Here is an 18,507-nt window from a genome sequence, read left to right as displayed (position 1 = left end):
TTTGAATTGATATGATTTGCGTGAATCAGTGGCAGAAACCATATATGGCAATCCCAGCTGCTGGCCAGTATCACCTAAGCCCATCATTGAAACAAAATAGACCAGAGGAGATGACATCATCTGTCTGGACATGGTTAAATGGTTTCAAGGTAGGTAACCTTCAGAAGTAACTTGTGTCAGCACTCGCTGGAATGCAAAGGATTTACGAGCATTTATTCAGGGAGGTAACACAGCTACAAAGAAATATTTGTCCCAGTGGAGACAGCAGAGGGCTAAAATGCTATTTTTGTTTAAATCTACAGCCTCAACTTCCTTGAGTGGCAGAAAAGCGTAACTAATCCACTTTTAATCATCAGTAAAATGCTCAAAGCCTCTATTTTTGTACTGCAAAGGTTGTGCAAAGTTAAGCAAAATCGCAGTAAACACAAGCCTAAGACAAAGAAAGGTGGTCAGAATATGAATCCTCCCACCATCAATAACAGATGAAAGTCTGAAATGGAATTTGGCAAAGAACTTATTTGTTCTTAATTTCAGTCCCGATTTAAATTATGACATTACACAAAGCAATAGAGCCCTCAGAAACCTCACTTAGATGTGTTGCCAATATTGTAAAGTTTCACAGCAAGTTTACTTTTCTCCTAATTGCACACCTATTTCAGGAATGTGTCAAGTAAGATTTACATTAGATTGAACTGTTGATTAAGAAAACCTTGAGCTCACCAATTTCATTGCCTTGCTGTTATAAAAACAGAAGTGAAGAAAAGCATGCACTCATTTTCATCTAATCATTAAAAGAAATTATGCGCATAATGGTTAGTTTACTGCTGGGGAAGATAATACGCTAATTTCAATCACTCAAGACTGAGCCATGGTAATCGTAGGTATTAACAATAAGGAGATAGACAGCCTGCTGATGATTAATTTTCTTTATGCGTATTAATTATCAAAACATAAACTCATGAGACTGTTCCAGCTCACCCAAAGAGTCTGAATTGCTGCAGCACGTAGTCTGGAGTTTTGAATAATGACCAATGTTCCTTTCATTACATGACTGACCAGGAATGTCTCCTGCTGTTATTGATTGTGTTGGGAATATTTGCAGATTGATACTCAATCTGTTCGACCACATTATGAACTCACCTTTCATGCCATCAGATCCTGTGGTGGCACTCAAATCCTAAGTATCTGGCTCAGAGGCAGGGATACTACCCACTGCTCTGTAGACCTTTTTGTAAGTTGGTTTAAAGGTGTTATTGACATACAACAGTACACTTTACTAAGCGTAATTGAATTCAAAGTGTCATCTAGATTGCTTTGTTGCTTTATGCTTGACAATGGCTAGGAACAGACATTGAAAGTTCCCAGCAATAATATCACAATTCATGATGGAAGGGATGGCTTGTTTGCTGTCTCCTCAATGAAGGTTCCTCCTCAATCAAGGCATCATTGAAGGAAAACATTGTGACACTACTGCAGTGTGATGAAGACATGTGGAGATCCAATTTACATTGACATTATTATGCTTTAATAGGGTGGGAATACTTTGAAATAATGTTGAGAATATTCCCACCCCATTAGTAACTACAGAAAGGCTGGCAAGATTGTGAAGGGAAAAGAAACATTGGGTTGTCAAGGTGCCATGAAGCAAGTGGCAGCTCTGGATGAAATAATCCATCAATTATTTACCTTATATACTTATGTGGAACTGATTGAGAAACCCTTGATATTTCTTGGATAACATCATGAAAGGAGCAAGTGTTGTTGCAACTTTTATTGCAATTGATGTTGTCTGGCCACTGGCAATGGCAGGAAGCAGGTTCTCATCTCGGCATCTGTTACCAATTGTGTAATTCCTCCCGTGATCATGGTCCTTCTATTTGTCTTGTCTCTTACGCTTTGCTGCATGTTGTCTCTGAAATGGGTGGGAGTGTCTTCCTCTTCCAATATGGTATCATTATTCTCTATTGGCTTCCAATCTTGTTGGTGACCCTTTGAAAGCTTCCAAACTTCTACATAAAACATCATCAATGTTATTAAAGAGACTCTGTTATACATTTGCTGGTGTAAACCTAAATAGCAAATGTAAGGACTTGAACCTTCACTGAGACTAACCAATCTGAAAGTTAAAACTCCTTATGAATTGTGCCACATCCTTTTCGCTGGTGATATTCCTAAGACTTGTGCTGAAGGTGTGAAATTCAAAAGAAATATTAAAAAGAATTGAAACCCTCCTCTGAGTTACAAGGATTATGGTTCAAGTCCAACTTCAGGACTTGAATACAAGACTGACAGTCCAGTGCAAAGGGAGAGCTATCAAAGATAAATATGACAGCTCTATTTGAAAAAAAAGGCAAGAGAGTTATCTATAATGCCTTGACCAATATTGGCCAAAAATCATTGTCATTAATGCAATCTATCTAGGTACTATTGTTTATGGGATCTTTCTATGCTGCCACTTTTTCTACATTGCAAAAGAAAATATACTTCATAAAAGTGCTTAATTGATTGTAACGTGATTTACAAAATTTGCTAGGAGTGAAAGTGTTGTCTACATGCAAGAATATTTGGTTTTATCAGTTCTGTAAGATTATTGATTAAAATGATATGATACCTGTTCATCCATCAGTGTTAATTATTGCGACTGTCTAGGGAGCATTTTACATCCATGTAACCAAATTAGCCTCATTTTTAACCAGGAAGTAGATAAATTGAGTCTACTTTCATTTTCTTCAGTTTACCCAGTCCCAATCTCTACCCGTGCTTAGTTATTAACAATCAAAGTTATACCATAAACAGGAGAGTCTCATGGGTATCTTCCTTTGGGGTGTGCCAACATTAGGAATCATGGTTCATGGGACAGGGTATCTTTGCTTCTGGATGAGAAGCCAAGATGTCCCTCGTTCTAAATTGCTGCACTGATGTTGTGATTGGAGAGCAGGTTAGGTTCAACTGAAAAAGTGAGTGAATTTAGAACACCCAGGTTATGAGTTAACAAAAGCTTTCTGAATGTGACCAAATAGGAAGTTGTTCAAAGTTTTGCAAACCCTGTTTTCTTATGTAATCTGATCCTGAATTATTGAGGACTGTCTAAAATCTAAGAACAGAATTGGTATCTGTACACTTCAGCTTGGGAAGAGATGAGGCAGCCTTTGTTCTCCTGTTATCCCATGTATGTGCATGAATATCAGAGAGAGAAAACATTAAGTGAGGTCTTTTAAGTAACATGCCAGCATGTTAGTTTATTCAGCAGCCTCCATGTGCTTAAGAGATGTTTCCAAAATGTTTCCACTGATATGTAAACATATAGTCAGTTCTTCTTTCCTTTTTTCAGTGCTCTAACATTCCTAACAAGCTCACAAAAATAGACCAATCATATGTAATTACTTAATGAAGAGCTTTCATTCAAGTGAGACGCTTGTCAAATTTTTCCTAAGGTGGGGCTGCAACCACATTACATGTTGTTATCCTGACGATGACTTTAGTCCAAGTTGTGTTTTCAGAGAGGAATCTCCCTGTCACACAAGCCTGGACATACTGTGAACCTTTTGCTGTGACTGGCAGTTTATTTGCTTTTTAATTGTCAAAATTGAATTGATAAAACTACTTATTGAATCCTGTTTCTCTTCACAAGTGAATTGCCAGTGGCGTGAAGTAACATCAATGAAGCTTTGTTTCATAACACTTTCTGTCACAATTTGGAATTCTTTGCTGGTCTAAAAAATGACTAAATGATCAGAAATTCTCTCTGACTTTGTCCAACAATTTAAGGACTATTGCCCGCTGAGTTATCTTTGTCGGTTTATGATCACTCTTTTATACAAATCAATTCTTTCTCTCCTGCTGCTTCAAAGGATTCCCTCTTCATTCTGTCCAAAAGCCTATCTGATATCCTTTTGAAATAATTGATTGTCTTTGACCATCTCATAGGTAGTAAGTTCCAGATCGTTTCCATTCTCTTCCTCACATTCCTCCTCTGGATCTCTTGTCCAAAATCTTCCATCTGTGTCCCCTAGCCCTTGTACTATCAGTTAGTTTTTCTCTTAGCTACCTTAACCAAACCTGTCAGCTTCTCATGCATGTCTATCCCAGCTTTCCTTAATCACCATTTCTCAAAGGAGAGTAAACCCAGCTTCTCCAATCTAATCTTGCAGCAACAATTTCCCTGTTTCTGGAACTGCTCTAGCAAATCTCTTTTGCATTCTCTGAAGAAGGCTCACATGTTTCCCAACAATATATTCACATTTCCAGCATCGTTTGTGCTAAATATTTGTGAAGTATCTCTGGAATAATTCAACCACTCCAATTGCATTCCCCTTTTTCCTCTTATACTATATTCTCCTCTCTTTAGCTATTCATACTAAACATTAAATGCTTATGAAAACTATCATGATTGTGGTAAAATAGGAAATGTCAATTTTTGATTTCCTTCATCTGGTTAACTTGAAATGGTTTTAGAAAGGAAATGCACTGACCTTAAAAAATGATCACTTGATCACAGGAGAGAATGTGGCATAGTGGTCATGTCACTAGACTAACCATCCAGAATCCCTCGTGGCTCATGGCAGATGGAGAAATTTGACTTCAATAAAAATCTGGAACTAAAAGCACCAAACTGCTTCACACTGGTGTCCAGCCAACACAGTTCCAAGGATGGGGATGAGCACAATATGTATTTAAACTTGCCTATTGCGGCCTGGATTGTGATCAGAGCAGCTCAAATTTATATTAATTACATGGCTGACCAAGGAACTCTCCACTCTTACCACCTACCCTTTGGTATATTTTGGAAAGATTTTTCAAATTGATAATCGCCCTATTTACCTGTGCTCTGAACATACTTTACTTGGCTATCGTATCCTAGAAGGGTCTATATGCTTATTCCGAGTGGGTCTGGTCCTCTACAAACACTGCACCTAATGCTTCTATGTGTGTGCTCTTGTGTGTATTTTTAATGGAAATCCATTAACTATAGGGTCTATGTAAGCTGGCATCATGTTTGCATATCAGTAAGTTCTTTCATGGAGGCCAATAGTCGACAATATCCGCTCCTAAAGATAAGACAAATGAAATCCAGCTGCTGGTTCAGAAATGTGAAACAGCGCAAGGTCAGAAGGTGGAACCATGACAACCTTCTCATGTGAACAGAAGCTATCATGTTCTGGTCACATTGCACCAAACAGCATTAAATATTTACTGAAGAATGTGTGCTTGTAGCTGACAGAAGAAATCAAGGAGATATAGAATTAATATTCCCGTGATTATCAAAAAGGACAACTCATTGACCATCCCATAAGTACAAGAAAACTAAGAGAGAGGTAAGAACAGACTGGATATTTACTTCATTTATAAATGGTAAGGATCAGTTTAATTAAGCTTACCGTACTTTATTAAGAGAGAAAAAATAATTATCTTGAATCCAGGTCCTTACCCTCAGGTGCAGGAGCTCTCTCAAAACTTTTGATTAGAACCAGAAAAATTATGACTTCTAAAGTGTCAAATTAAGTTTCAGGCCTCAGCAAATGAACCAGGTCAGCTTTTAAATTCAAACCCTTCCAGTCCACGAGGGTTTCTTTTTATAATATTTCCCTGACAAATTCAGAATTTCACTGTGTTTTGAGTCGATCTTTCCCTTTTTATTTCTGATGATCAGCTGGATGTAATTTTCACAAGGGAATGCAGAAATATTTTGAGATACGTACAGGCCAGTTACAGATTTCTGATAACTTCATGCTTAGAATCCTGTTTCTTTTTCAGTGGATAACTTCCCATTTGGACTTGTGCACAGAAGAAAAATAGACTAAGGTAATGATGTTATCTAGTAAGAGAATTCCATGAATATGACACAAAGTGTGAAGCTTCATCTCTCATGTTGTGTTAGCATTATTTTGGACTGAGACAGGAACAGTTGGAACCTCTAAACAGTATGTGTCAGCATTGCTTGGAGGCAGCTGTAATCATTACCCTTTATTGTGTACTTGCCTGGATGGGTGCAGCTCCAACAACACTCAAGATGCTTGACACCATCCAGGATAAAGCAGCCGGCTTCATTGGCACCACATTCTCAAATGTCCAATCTCTCCACCACCAACACTCAGCAGCAGCAGTGTGTAATATCTAGAAGACGCAGAAGTTGCAGAAATGCAATAGGAGTAATTCATCAAGAGTCCTTAGACAGCACTTTCCAAACCCATGGCACTGACATCTCGAAGGTCATGGACAGTAGATACATAAGACTATTAGATTTTGGAGCAGAATTAGGCTGTATGGCCAGTCGAGCCTGCTCTGTCATTTGCTCATGGCCGATATGTTTCTCAACTCCATTCTCCTGCCATATCTGTGTAACCCTTGATCCCCTTAACAATCAAGAATCTATCTATCTCTGTCTTAAATACATTCAATGAGTTCCACAGAGTCACCATTCTGTGGCTGAGGAAATTCTTTCTCATCTCAGTTCTGAAAGGTCATGCCTTCATTCTAAGGCTGTGCCCTTGAACTTTAGTCTTTCCTCCTAGTGGAAACATTTTTTCTATGTCCACTCTATCTGGACCTCTCAGTATTCTGTAAGTTTCAATGAGATTCCCCTCCTATCCTTCTAAACTCCATCAAATATGGACCCAGAGTCTTCAACAGCTGCTCATATGATAAGCCCTTCATACCAGGATCATTCTTCTAAATTTCTTCTGGGCTTCTTCCTACGCTAGCACATTCTTCCCTAGATACGAGACCAGAAACTGTTCTCAACATTCCAAATGCAGTCTGACCAGGGCCTTATACAGCCTTAGCAATGCTTCCCTGCAATTGCATTCTAGCCCTCTTGAAATGAATGCTAACATTGCATTTACCTTCCTAACTGCCAACCGAACCTGCATATTAACTTTAAGAGAATCCTGAACTTAGACTCCCAAATCCTTTTGAGCTTCAGATTTCTATATCTCTATTCTTCCTATCAATGTGCATACCTCATTCGTTCTCACATTGCATTCCATCTGCCACTTTTTTGCTTTGTCTTTTAGCCTGTCCAAGTCCTACTGCACCCTCCTCATTTTCTCAACACTAATTGTCCCTCCACCTATCCTTGTGCCTTCTGAAACTTGGCAATAATGCCCTCAGTTCCTTCATGCAGATCGTTATTGTATAATGTGAATAGTCACGGTCCCAAGACAGACCCCTGTGGAAGTCCACTAGTCACCGGCCGCCATCCTGAAAAGACCCCTTTAACCCCATTCTTGGATGTCTGCTGGTCAGCCAATCCTCTATCCATGCCAGTAACTTACCTGCAATACCATGAGCTCTTATTTTACTTCATAGTTTCCTGTGTGGAACCTTGTCAAAGGCCTTCTGGAAATCCAAATAGATCATGTCTACAGGCTCTGCTTTGTCTAAGTTGCTTGTTACCGAGAGTCAACTAGAGAAAAGTGAGGACTGCAGATGCTGCCAATCAGAATCGAGAGTGTGGTGCTGGAAATGTACAGCAGGTCAGGCAACATCCAAGGAGCAGGAAATCCCTGATGAAGGGCTTTTGCCCGTAATGTCGATTTTCCTGCTCCTCGAATACTGCCTGACCTGCTGTGCTTTTCCAGCACCACGCTCTCGACACTGTTACCTAGAGTCACAGAGTCAAAGAGATGTACAGCACGGAAACAGATCCTTCAGTCCAAATTATCCATTCCGATCAGTTATTCTAACCTAATCTAGTCCCATTTGTCAGCACTTGGCCCATATCCCTCTCAACCCTTCCTATTTATCTACCCATCCAGGTGCCTTTTAAATGTTGTAATTGTACCAGCCTCCACCACTTCCTCTGGCAGCTCATTCCATATACACACCACCCTCTGAGTGAAAAAGTTGCCCGTTAGGTCCCTTTTAAACTTTTCCCCTCTCACGCTAAACCTATGCCCTTTAGTTCCAGACTCTCCCACAACAGGGAACAGACCTTGTTTATTTATCCTATCTGTGCCCCTCATGATTTTATAAACCACTGTAAGGTCACCCCTCAGACTCTGACACTCCAGCGAAAACAGTCACAGCCTATTCAGCCTCTCCTAGAGGTTAAATCCTCCAACCCTAGCATCATCCTTTTGAAACTTTTCTGAACCTTTTCAAGTTTCACAACATCCTTCCAATAGGAAGGAGACTAAAATTGCACACAATATTCCAAACGTGACCAAACCAATGTCCTATACAGCCACAACGTGATCTCCCAACTCCTATACTCAATGCTCTGACCAATAAAGGAAAGCATACTAAGTGCCTTCTTCACTATCCTATCTACCGAGGACTCCAAGGTCTCTTTGTTCAGTAACACTCCCCAAGACCTTACCATTAAGTGTACAAGTCCTGCTTTGAGTTACCTTTCCAAAGTGCAGCACCTTGCATTTATCTAAATTAAACTCCATCTGCCACTCCTCAGCCCATTGGCCCATCTGATCAAGATCTTGTTGTACGTTGAGGTAACCTTCTTCGCTGTCCACTACACCTCCAATTTTGGTGTCATCTGAAAACTTACTAACTATACCTTCTATGTTCACAACCAAATCATTTATATAAATGCTGAAATGCTGCGGACCCAGCATTGATCCTTTCGTCACACCACTGGTTACAGTCATCCAGTCTGAAAGGCAACTCTCCACCATCATCTTCTGTCTTCTATCTTCAAGCCAGTTCTTCTATTCAAATGGTTAGTTCTCCCTGTATTCCATGTGATCAAACCTTGCTAACCAGTCTACCATGAGGAACCTTGTCAAATCCCTTACTTGAAGTCCATATAGATCACACCCATCACTCCGCCCTCATCAATCCTCTTCGTTACTTCTTCAAAAAACCTTGCCTTTCCAAATACATGTAGATCCTGTCTCTCATGATTCCCTCCAACAACTTGCCCACCACTTGTTTTAAGACATCCAGCACTTGCTCCTCTGTCATATGGACATTTTTGAAGATGTCACCATCTATTTCCCCACATTGATGCAAAATACTTGTTTAGTATCTTCCCCATCTCCTGCAGTTCCACATAAAGGCTGCCTTGCTGATCTTTGCGGGGCCCTATTCTCTCCCTGTTTACCCCTTTCTCCTTCATGTATTTATAGAGTTTCTCTGGAGTCGCCTTAACCTTATTTGCCAAAGCTATCTCATGTCCCCTTTTTGCCCTCCTGATTTCCCTCTTAAGTATATCCTACCTCCTCAAAGAATTCTAAAAGATTTGTCAGACATGACATCCTCTTGACGAAGCTGTGCTGACTCAACCCTATTTTACCACGCATTTCCAACTACTCTGCAAGGTCATCCTTAATAATAGAATGCAAGGTCTTATCAGCAACCAAGATCAGGTCTTCTGCCTCAATCCCTCCTCAACAGGGCTGTTACATTTTCCAGTCTTCAGACATCCTCCTTGACTCCAGTGACTCCTAAAAGTTCACCACCAATGTCTCTACAATCTTGTCAGCTTCTCCTTCAGAACTCTGGTGTAGTCTATCTGGTTGGGGTGGTTTATCCACCTTCAGACCCTTCAGCATCCCCAGCACCTTCTCCTTAGCAATGGCCACTTGCATTCACCTCTGCCCCTCTCTTGAAGTTCTGGTATACTGCTGGTATCTTCCACTGTGGAAACCAATGCAAAGTCTGTCATTTCCTTGTTCCCCATTCTCCAGCCTTATTTTTCAGCGGTCCAATGTCCATTCTTGTCTTTCTCTTTCCTTTCAGATATCTAAAGAAACTCTTGCAATCTTCTTTTATATTACTAGCTAACTTGTTTTCATATTTCATCTCCTCCCCCTTTATTCGATTTTCAGTTCTCTTCTGCTTTTCCTGAGCAAAAATGTATCACTTTCATTTGGAAATTTTCAATTGCCCCTCAGCTCGAGCACCATTTTTGAAAGAGTTCCAAATTTTCACTGCAATTTTTCTGAGGGAGTATTTTATGTCAGCACCCACAGGAACCTGGCTCTAACTTTATCATGATACCCTCTTGTTCTGGATTCTGACACGAGATGAATCAGTTTCTCCTGGTCAATGCTCTATCAAATCTCTTATAGAGGACAAGCCTTAGTACATAGAACATAGAACAATACAGCATAGAACAGGCCCTTCGGCCCTCAATGTTACCTTAGAGGGATATGTCAACCAACATGAAGTTGGATGAGGAAAGCACAGACTGTTTGCAGAAAACGGACTGTAGGTGTGCCAGGATGGTGTACCATGACAGCAGGTCTCCCAGCTGGAGTAACTACAAGCAGCAGGAGCAGCTGCAATAGCAGGAGCAAATGGTGGAACTTGAAGTCAATCGAAATCTGGAAATAAGAGTCCATTGGCAATGATACCATTGTCAATTGTTGGAACAAAACTCATTCACTAATGCCATTTAAAGAAGAATACTGACTTCCTTACCTGGTCACACCTATATTATGACTCCAGGCTCATAGAAAGTGGTTTACCCCTAACTGACTTCTGGGAAATTAGGAATGGGTATTAAATGCTGGCCTAGCAAGTGAAACTCGCATCCTGTGAATTAATTTTTAAAAATGCTTTGTTCCTACAATTACAACTTACGTTACACTGCTTTTTTGTTTTGTTGGGTAAATGCCAATGTTATAGCTGACTTGGAATTGCTTGTAGCTGGTGCTGGAACACAATTATTCCAAACTTCAACTGGGATATTGCCTGTGTCCATATCCTTTGCTGTAGGTATTACATTCAGTCATTTCTTGCTATAAATAGAGTGAATTGCATTGGCTGCAGTCTTCTATTTATGATTGTGGGGATCTCAGGAGATGTCTAATCACTGCAGGGTAATATGGTTATTAAATTAAAAGTTAGGAAGGCACCCTACCTGACAGAACAAGAAACATATAATGGTTTCCTTTTCAAAGTAGTTGCATAAATATTTACTTAAGAATGTGACTGGATTTCTTAAAGAGTTGTTGCTGTACCTAAAGCAACTGTAGAACCTTTCGGAACCAGATGCCTTTGTTACGAAGAGCGACTGGAATATATAGGATTTGCAGTTAAATCCATCCTTCATCTTTTCTGCACTTTTGCCCCTGTTTCTGCTGACACCTGAAATCTGAAAATATTATGAGTTCAGTCTCCCATCTTTCAGCAGCTTGACACTGGACACATAAGGGGTGCTTGCTGATGATAAGAAAAAAAATCCATCAGTGTTCAAAATCTACCAATTGGAAAGTGACATTGGCCGAGCAGATCAATGAGAGACATTACAAGAGCTGTCTTACTCACACTTGACCCTCCCCTCGTCCCCCCACCCCACCTCCCCTTACCCTTTGATACCTTTAGCTTTTAGAAATTTTTTTTTTACATATCTTCTGTATCTTTGGCTCCACAGTGTTCTGTGATAGAAAATTCTACAAGTTCAGCGCACTCTGAATGTAGAAATGTCTTTCCATCTCAGTCCACAATGGTCTACAGCATATCCACAGACGGCCCCGCAGCTATTGGAAACATCATTTCTGCGTCCAGTCTGAAAATACCCTGTCAGAATTTGAAACATTTCAGTGAGACTCCTTCTCATTCTTATAAACTTGGTGAAAACAGGCCCTGTTGAACCAATCTCTCCTCATCCATCAAATCAGGAATCAACCTGGTGAACTCTCTCCATGACAAGTATATATTTTCTTAGGGAAGGAAACCAAAATTGCTTGCAATACTCCAAACGTGGTTTCACCAAGCCTCTGCACAGCTCAATAAGAACTTCTTTGCATCTGTATTCGAACTTTGTTGTAATGAAGATCAATATATTATTTGCCTTCCCGACTGTTTCCTTTCAATAATTTAATTGCTCTCAAGGGCAATTCCATGTGAGCAATAAAATGCTGCCCTAGTCAATGCTGCCAACATCCCATGAATGATCAGCAAAAAAAGTGTAGCTCCAGATTCGTCTGAGTTCTGAAAAATATGGCCCAAAGCCCATCCCATTTCATGTGGAATTCTAAGATGGTGAAGAGCTGCTGTTTCTTCCCAATATGTGATTTATTAACCTGTACAAATGTTAAATGATCCTTGGGCCAATCTGACTGGAGCTGGAACTTGTTACAGTCTGACAGAAGTAGCATATCTGCTATTTCCTGAAGCTCACCAACATTTCCACTAATTTGTTCCTCGGAGGAGCTGTCTGGTCTTTATATAAAACATGTCATTGGAAATAATTTATTGGATTTCCTATTTCTTTGCAGCCATTTTGCCTCTCTCACTTACCCCTCCTTTCCAGCTTTGCAGCTCAATTGTCTCTGAGATTTGATGGCTGGACAACCAGGGGTCAATCTGTCCTTGGCAGTTTCAGGGAGCCCCAGTGTGAATTTGTGATAAACTTGAACTTGGCAAACATGCATTATCTGTAATGTTTACATGTATTTTGAGTGTCTCAACAAGCAGCTCATATCTTTGTTATAGAGGTAGGAATTCAGACAACTTAGGGTCATCAACTAGTAGCAGATTGTGATACATGTTTAGCATTATAACCCTGTCTGGCAAGCGCGCAACAAAATATGCTGCACTGAACTTGGCAAAATAAAAATCCTGTAGATAGCTAACCTTTATGAAAAAAAGTGTGCTGACAAGATACCAACTTATTCCTAACCTCATTTACATTGTAGGCAGTGCAAGCTCAAATCATTGAGTTAGTTGTTCTGTTGATAGTTCTTACCTTTTATTTAGCATGTTTGATGATTACCCTCAATTTAATGGGAATGTTATTAAGTCAGCTTAATGTTGTTATGATCAGGTGAGGAGGATCAAATGGGTCCTCTCTTTTCCCTCTTATTTAACAGTAACACACTTTGCTTTGTTCCTAAAAAAAGGTTTTACTAATTCAGTGATGAATTAACTATTTGTGCACTGTGAGCTTTAAACAACCAATTGCGCAGGTTTTCTTGAGTGTAACACAATAATAAAGCAGTTAATTATATTTAACCGAATCCCTCCTCACCACACACCCCCCCAACACACCCCCACCCCCAACACCCCCCACCCCTCCCTCACACACACACACACACAGACAGATCATACAGTTCATAGTTTGGCTGAGTCAACTGGCTTCAATTTGAAATCAATGGTCTTGAAATTTCCAGTTTAAAGATTTAGATGCTGAATTTAGTTGTCTTCTTTGTTGTACACAAGCTGATGATAATCCTGGATAAGTCAGACCCCATCGTGAAACCTGGCTGACTTCTTAGAACAGAAAAAGTTTGGAGCTAACCAAACAGCACGCTATACTAGACCTCATTTTGCACAATGAGATATCATTAATTAATAATCTCATAGTGAATTTGTCCCTAGATAGCAATGAGCAGCTCAGAAGTTAATTTTATAAGCAATTTGAGGGAGAGAGGAATGGATCAAAGGCGAGAAAAATGAATTTATTTAAGGACAATAAGGAGGAGTGAAAACGGAGCCAGCTAAAGCAAGTGGCAAATTAGGTTAAGGGACAGATCAGTAAAGACACAGTGGTAGATAACTAAGGGTCTTTTTCAAAACACACAGAGTAGATGCATTCCAATGAAAACATATCAAGGAGGAGGATGCACTGTCTGTAGTTAATCAAAGAATATTAAAAATGGAGGTAAAGAAAATGCATACAGTTGTGCAAACTTCATGGCAGGTCAGAACATTGGACAAAATATTTAAAAAAACACAGAAAATCACTACAAGATTAATAAGGAGGGGAAATTTAGAGTATGAGAGAAAATGAGCTTAGAATATAAAAACAGAGTAGTAAGAACTCCTATGGACATTTTAAAAGAAAATGAGTTAACAAAGTGAATGTTAATTCTATAAGGAGTAAATCTGAGGAGTTCATAATGGAAAATGATAGCAGATAATTTGAACATTGAAATAATTTGTACAATCTTCACCATGTGAGGATAAATCAGGAGGTGGCATGATTGGAGGAACTCAAGAAGCACCAGAGAAATGATACTGACCGCATGGTTGGAGGTGTGGGTTTTCAGTCCATTGAGACCTGATGGACTTTAGCCTTAGTTATTAAAAGAAGTGGCAGTGAAATAATAGTTATATTGGTTTTAATTTTACAAAATTCTCTTGATATGTGGAAGCTTCCATTAGATTATAAAGGGCAAATGATAACTCCTGCACTCAAAGAAGCAAAGAAGACAATAAGTAGAAACTGTTGGCTTAACATCTGTCATGGTGAAGGTGTTGGAAGCTATTATTTAAGATGTTATAGCAGGGCACTTAGAGAAAATTTTAAGATTATTACACAGGGCTCTGAGAAAGGGAAATCAGTTTGAATTAATGTGCTGGATTTCTTTGAGGAAGTAACATTGAATGTAGATACAGGAGAAATGGTGGATGAACTGCGCTTAGGCTTGAGGAATGAATTTGATAAAGTGCCACATCAAAGGTTATTGTGGAAAATAAAAGCTCATGCTGTAGGGGGTAACATGCTGTTGGCATGGATAGAAGCTTGGCTAGTTAACAGGAAACAGGGAGTAATCATAAATGGTAATATTCTGATTGGAAAGATGTAACATGTGGTGTGCCACATTGATCAGTGCTGGAGCCCTGACTGTTCACAATTCATCTGAATTACTTTGTTGAAGGAATCGTTGCCAAATTTACTGATGGCACACAAACAGTAAAGAAAGCAAGTTGTGGAGATGACATAGGAAGCTATGAAGGGATATAACTAGGTTAAGTAAGTGCACCAAGATCTGGCAAATGAAGTATAGTTGTCTGGTTTAGCAGGAAGAATAAAAGAAATTGTGGATCTTTGGGATGCAGAAGGTTGTAGGTGTCCCAGTGCATAAAGCACAAAAGGTCAATTTGCAGGTATAGCAAGTAGATAGGAAAGCTAAAAGAATGTTGTCAATTATTGTGTGTAGAGGTTAAGTCAAAGGAAATGAAGAGATGAAGGGAATTGGTGAAACCACATTGCAGTATTGGTGGCCATTTTTTCAGAAAGGATCTAAACACATTGGAAACAGTTCAGAGAATGTTTACAAACCTGGAATGTATGGATTGTATTCTGAAGAAAATTTGGACAGACTGGATTTGTATGCTCTGGAGTTCAGAAGTTGGCTTGATTGAAACATATAAGATCGTAAGGGGTCTGAGTGGGATGGAAGTGAAGAGGATGTTTCTTCCTGTGGCCAAATCTGAAATAGAGTTCACTTTTTAAAAATAAGGGGACACTTGTTTAAAAATATGGGGACACTTGTTTAAAATAAAGATGAAGAGAAATGCTTTGTCACAGATGGACATGAGTCTTTGGAAATCTCTTTTACAAAGAGGGGGTGTAAATATTTTTAAAACAGTGTTAGACTGATTCCTCGTGAGCAGGATCTGAAAAATGATGGGGGAGGGAGGCTAGGTATTTGTTTGGACTCACCAGATTAGCCACAATCCTATTGAAACTTGAAACAGGCTTCAGAAGTTGAGTGGTTTGTGCCTGCTCCTAATTCTTATGTTCACATGAACATTCCATTCTGCATGCGTTTCTTCCGGATGCTGTGGTTTCCTCCCACAGTCAGCCTAGCTTGCTTAGCTATTGGAAATGCAGAGTTATGGCGATATGGTAGGGAGCGGGTTTGGGTGGACTGCTCTTCAGAGGACTTGATAGGCCTAAAAGACACAACAGACATTGGTTTGTTATGGCATCTTACTTTACAAAATCCAGTGATCCAAGAATGATTGCATGTTCTGACTGTAATAGGAATAGGTCTGATTTGGGAGTTTCCTCATCTTACCCATAGGTGTCATTGTCCAAGTAATTAATATTTAATGGTGAATCTTCAATGTATGAATACTCCAAATATTTTCTCACAGCTGTATTATTAATAGAACAACTTAAAACATCTTTAAGGTATCTTGCAGGAATTTTGTTGACTTGCTGTCTTAGTTTCAGTAGGGTTGGAATGTAAAACCATCAATGCTATAAGTTAGAATCCAACCACTTTGAGCTGTGAGTTGAATTTTCTGTTTCAACAGATTTATTAAAAGCTTAATTCCTTTTTCAACTGATGAATTAAAAGTTGATATTCAATGTAAGCGCATCTTCATGACAATGTTAATGTCAACGCAAAACTGTTTCCCATGAGCCTTCCAGTTTCTGTATTGTGTTTGTTCAAATAAGAAATAAATATCCAAACTATAAAATTAAATTAGCAGTTGAGAATTAAAAATAGAAATAGCCTGAACTTTCCATCTCCTGATTCGAAATCTCTTTGCCTGAAGTTCTTGGAACCAGTATTAGTGCAGTGTGTGCCATAACATATTGTTCCTATGTTCACTATTCAATTATGTGACAATATGGAATTTATTTAGGCATTTAATGACAAACAACAACATAATTTCTATTGTGACTTTTAAGTTAATAAAGCGTTCCAAGGCACTTCACAGGATCAATTCAGGAAACAAATCAAATTAAAGAACTTGTTTTGATATGGCATCATTCATGTACTCAGGACAGTCCAAGACATAGATGCCAATATGTGTACATTTGATAGTGCTCACATCCAATAAAAGAATGTTTTTTAAAATGATTTGCACAAGCAAGGTCCTACACACATCAAATAAATGCTGATTTCTTTTGTGATGTAGGTTAAGAGACAAATATTGATCACAAACTGGAAGTATCATTTCCTCTTCCTTGCAAAATGCAATTTGTTTTACATTTACTGTTGTATCTGAAAGACGTCACTTCTGATGAACGTTGAGAACTTGCTCAAAGTTAAAAATCACACAACACCAGGTTACAGTCCAACAGGTTTATTTGTAAGCACTAGCTTTTGGAGCTCTGTTCTTTCATCAGGTGGTGGTTCAGCAGTGCTCTGAAAGCTAGTGCTTCCAAATAAACTTCTTGGGCTATAACCTGGTGTTGTGTGATTTTTAACTTTGTACACCTCCAGTCCAACACTGGCACCTCGAAATCATGACTTGCTCAAAGTAATGTGTCAAGTGTGCTGAGCCTGACTGAAGCCGTGCACATAGCTTAAGACAAACAACAGAATAATACCAGAGTAAACAAAACAACAAGCTAAGTCTCATTGAGTTGCTATAGGCTAGCTAAAGCTAAACTTCCTGCTGTAAACGAGTATACTTAAAATTCTCACCATGGCAACAGAATGTTATCTAAAGCATTCCTGTGGCTTTCTTTCGATACAAATTTTGTAGTTAGATAAGTGAAATTTTGGAACCTTTCACGGGAGCAAAAGGCTTTGGTCAACATTCTGTTGGTTATCCTTTTGTTTAAAGATTTAAATCTAAACAGAAACATAAATGAAATAATTATGCAGTACTACTGCATTCTTTACAAATTTCTCATGGAAATAAAATCATCATTTTTGAACGAGGAACCGTTATGGTAAAAAATTTTGAGATATCCTAAATTAAAAGCTTTTTTGGCTTGAACCCAGTTAGTGTCATCGTGCTCTCCCAGCATTCTTTCTCATCAGCTGCTACATACAACCAACAGGTGGAATGGATTAATAGTTTTGACGCAATAGAACAAAAGTCTTAATTAATTCCTCTGATTTATTACAGCGGTATCATAGGAAGAAACATCTTATTGTGTTCAACACCAATGATACATAAGGAATCACTACCCCCAAAAATGCAAATCATTTCCATTTTAATTCATTTATATGACTCAAGGATTTAGCAATGATTTGCGAGAAATGTGATTAGTTTTGGACAACATGTACCACTAATTAAATGTTACAGAACTCTTTTTCATACTTACTGATACAAAACTGGTACTGGAAGAACAACAATTGTTCATTGTAAATCTGGGTAGGGTAATATATGTCAGGGTAATATAACTCTATAAAATAAAATTAAGAACTGCAGATGTTGGAGCTGTGTAACAAGAACACAAAGTGGTGAAGAAACTCAGCAAGTCTGGCAGCATCTGTGGAGACAGAAACAGAGTTAATGTTTCATGTTCAGTGACCCTTTGTCAAAACCAATTCTACATGCTGGTTGAAGCCTTGTGACACCTAATTTGACCCATTTTGTATTAGTGATTAGCTTGACTAAATAAATAACTCTTTTTCAATTCATGATTTCTATTTCACTTCAAAAGATGATCTATGTTAATATCAGGGCATTGATGACTGTGTAATATATTGAGATTTATGTAAGTCATGATAATGTAACTGATTACATACGTTTGACATCAGTAAGAGAAGTCAAAAGTCTGGAATGAATGTGCAAAGTGAAAGGTCTTAGACTCTGGGCTAGAGAGCTACATAAGACCATTAGACATTGGAGCAGAAATTAGGCCCTTCAGCCCATTGGGTCTGCTCCACCATTCAATCATGACTGATAAGTTTCTCAATCATATTCTCCCAATTTCTTGCCGTAATTCTCGATTCCCTTGATATTCAAGAACCTATCGATCTCAATCTTATATGCACTCAATGACCTGGCCTCCACAGCCTTCTGTGGCAATGAATATTTGATAATCTACAATGTACAGAAGTAAATAAAGGAGTGTTAAAGCACAAAAGAAGTTGAAGAGCTTTACTTAGAGAATGG

At 38.8% G+C, this 18,507-nt stretch overlaps 1 long non-coding RNA gene across 4 annotated transcripts in view; it reads left to right on the top strand.

Moving 5' to 3' along the window:
- The first annotated feature begins 5,255 nt into the window (after positions 1-5,255).
- LOC122553721 (uncharacterized) overlaps positions 5,256-18,507 on the top strand; it is a 324,639-nt gene continuing 311,387 nt past the window's right edge. For 2 of the 4 annotated variants that reach the window (XR_015757931.1, XR_015757934.1), the window contains exon 1: positions 5,256-5,315. This is a non-coding gene — a long non-coding RNA (uncharacterized LOC122553721). Of the gene's footprint in view, positions 5,316-5,660; positions 5,803-18,507 lie in introns of those variants that run through there. The other 2 variants (XR_015757933.1, XR_015757932.1) reach the window with 2 other exon arrangements.

This window comes from Chiloscyllium plagiosum, unplaced genomic scaffold (genome assembly GCF_037043375.1).
Source record: "Chiloscyllium plagiosum isolate Xiang-an unplaced genomic scaffold, Cpla_swu_hap1 HiC_scaffold_8, whole genome shotgun sequence".
NCBI classification, from domain to species: Eukaryota; Metazoa; Chordata; class Chondrichthyes; order Orectolobiformes; family Hemiscylliidae; genus Chiloscyllium; species Chiloscyllium plagiosum.
Note: the sequence above shows the minus strand (reverse complement) of the source record. Positions and strands in the feature narration are given on the sequence as shown.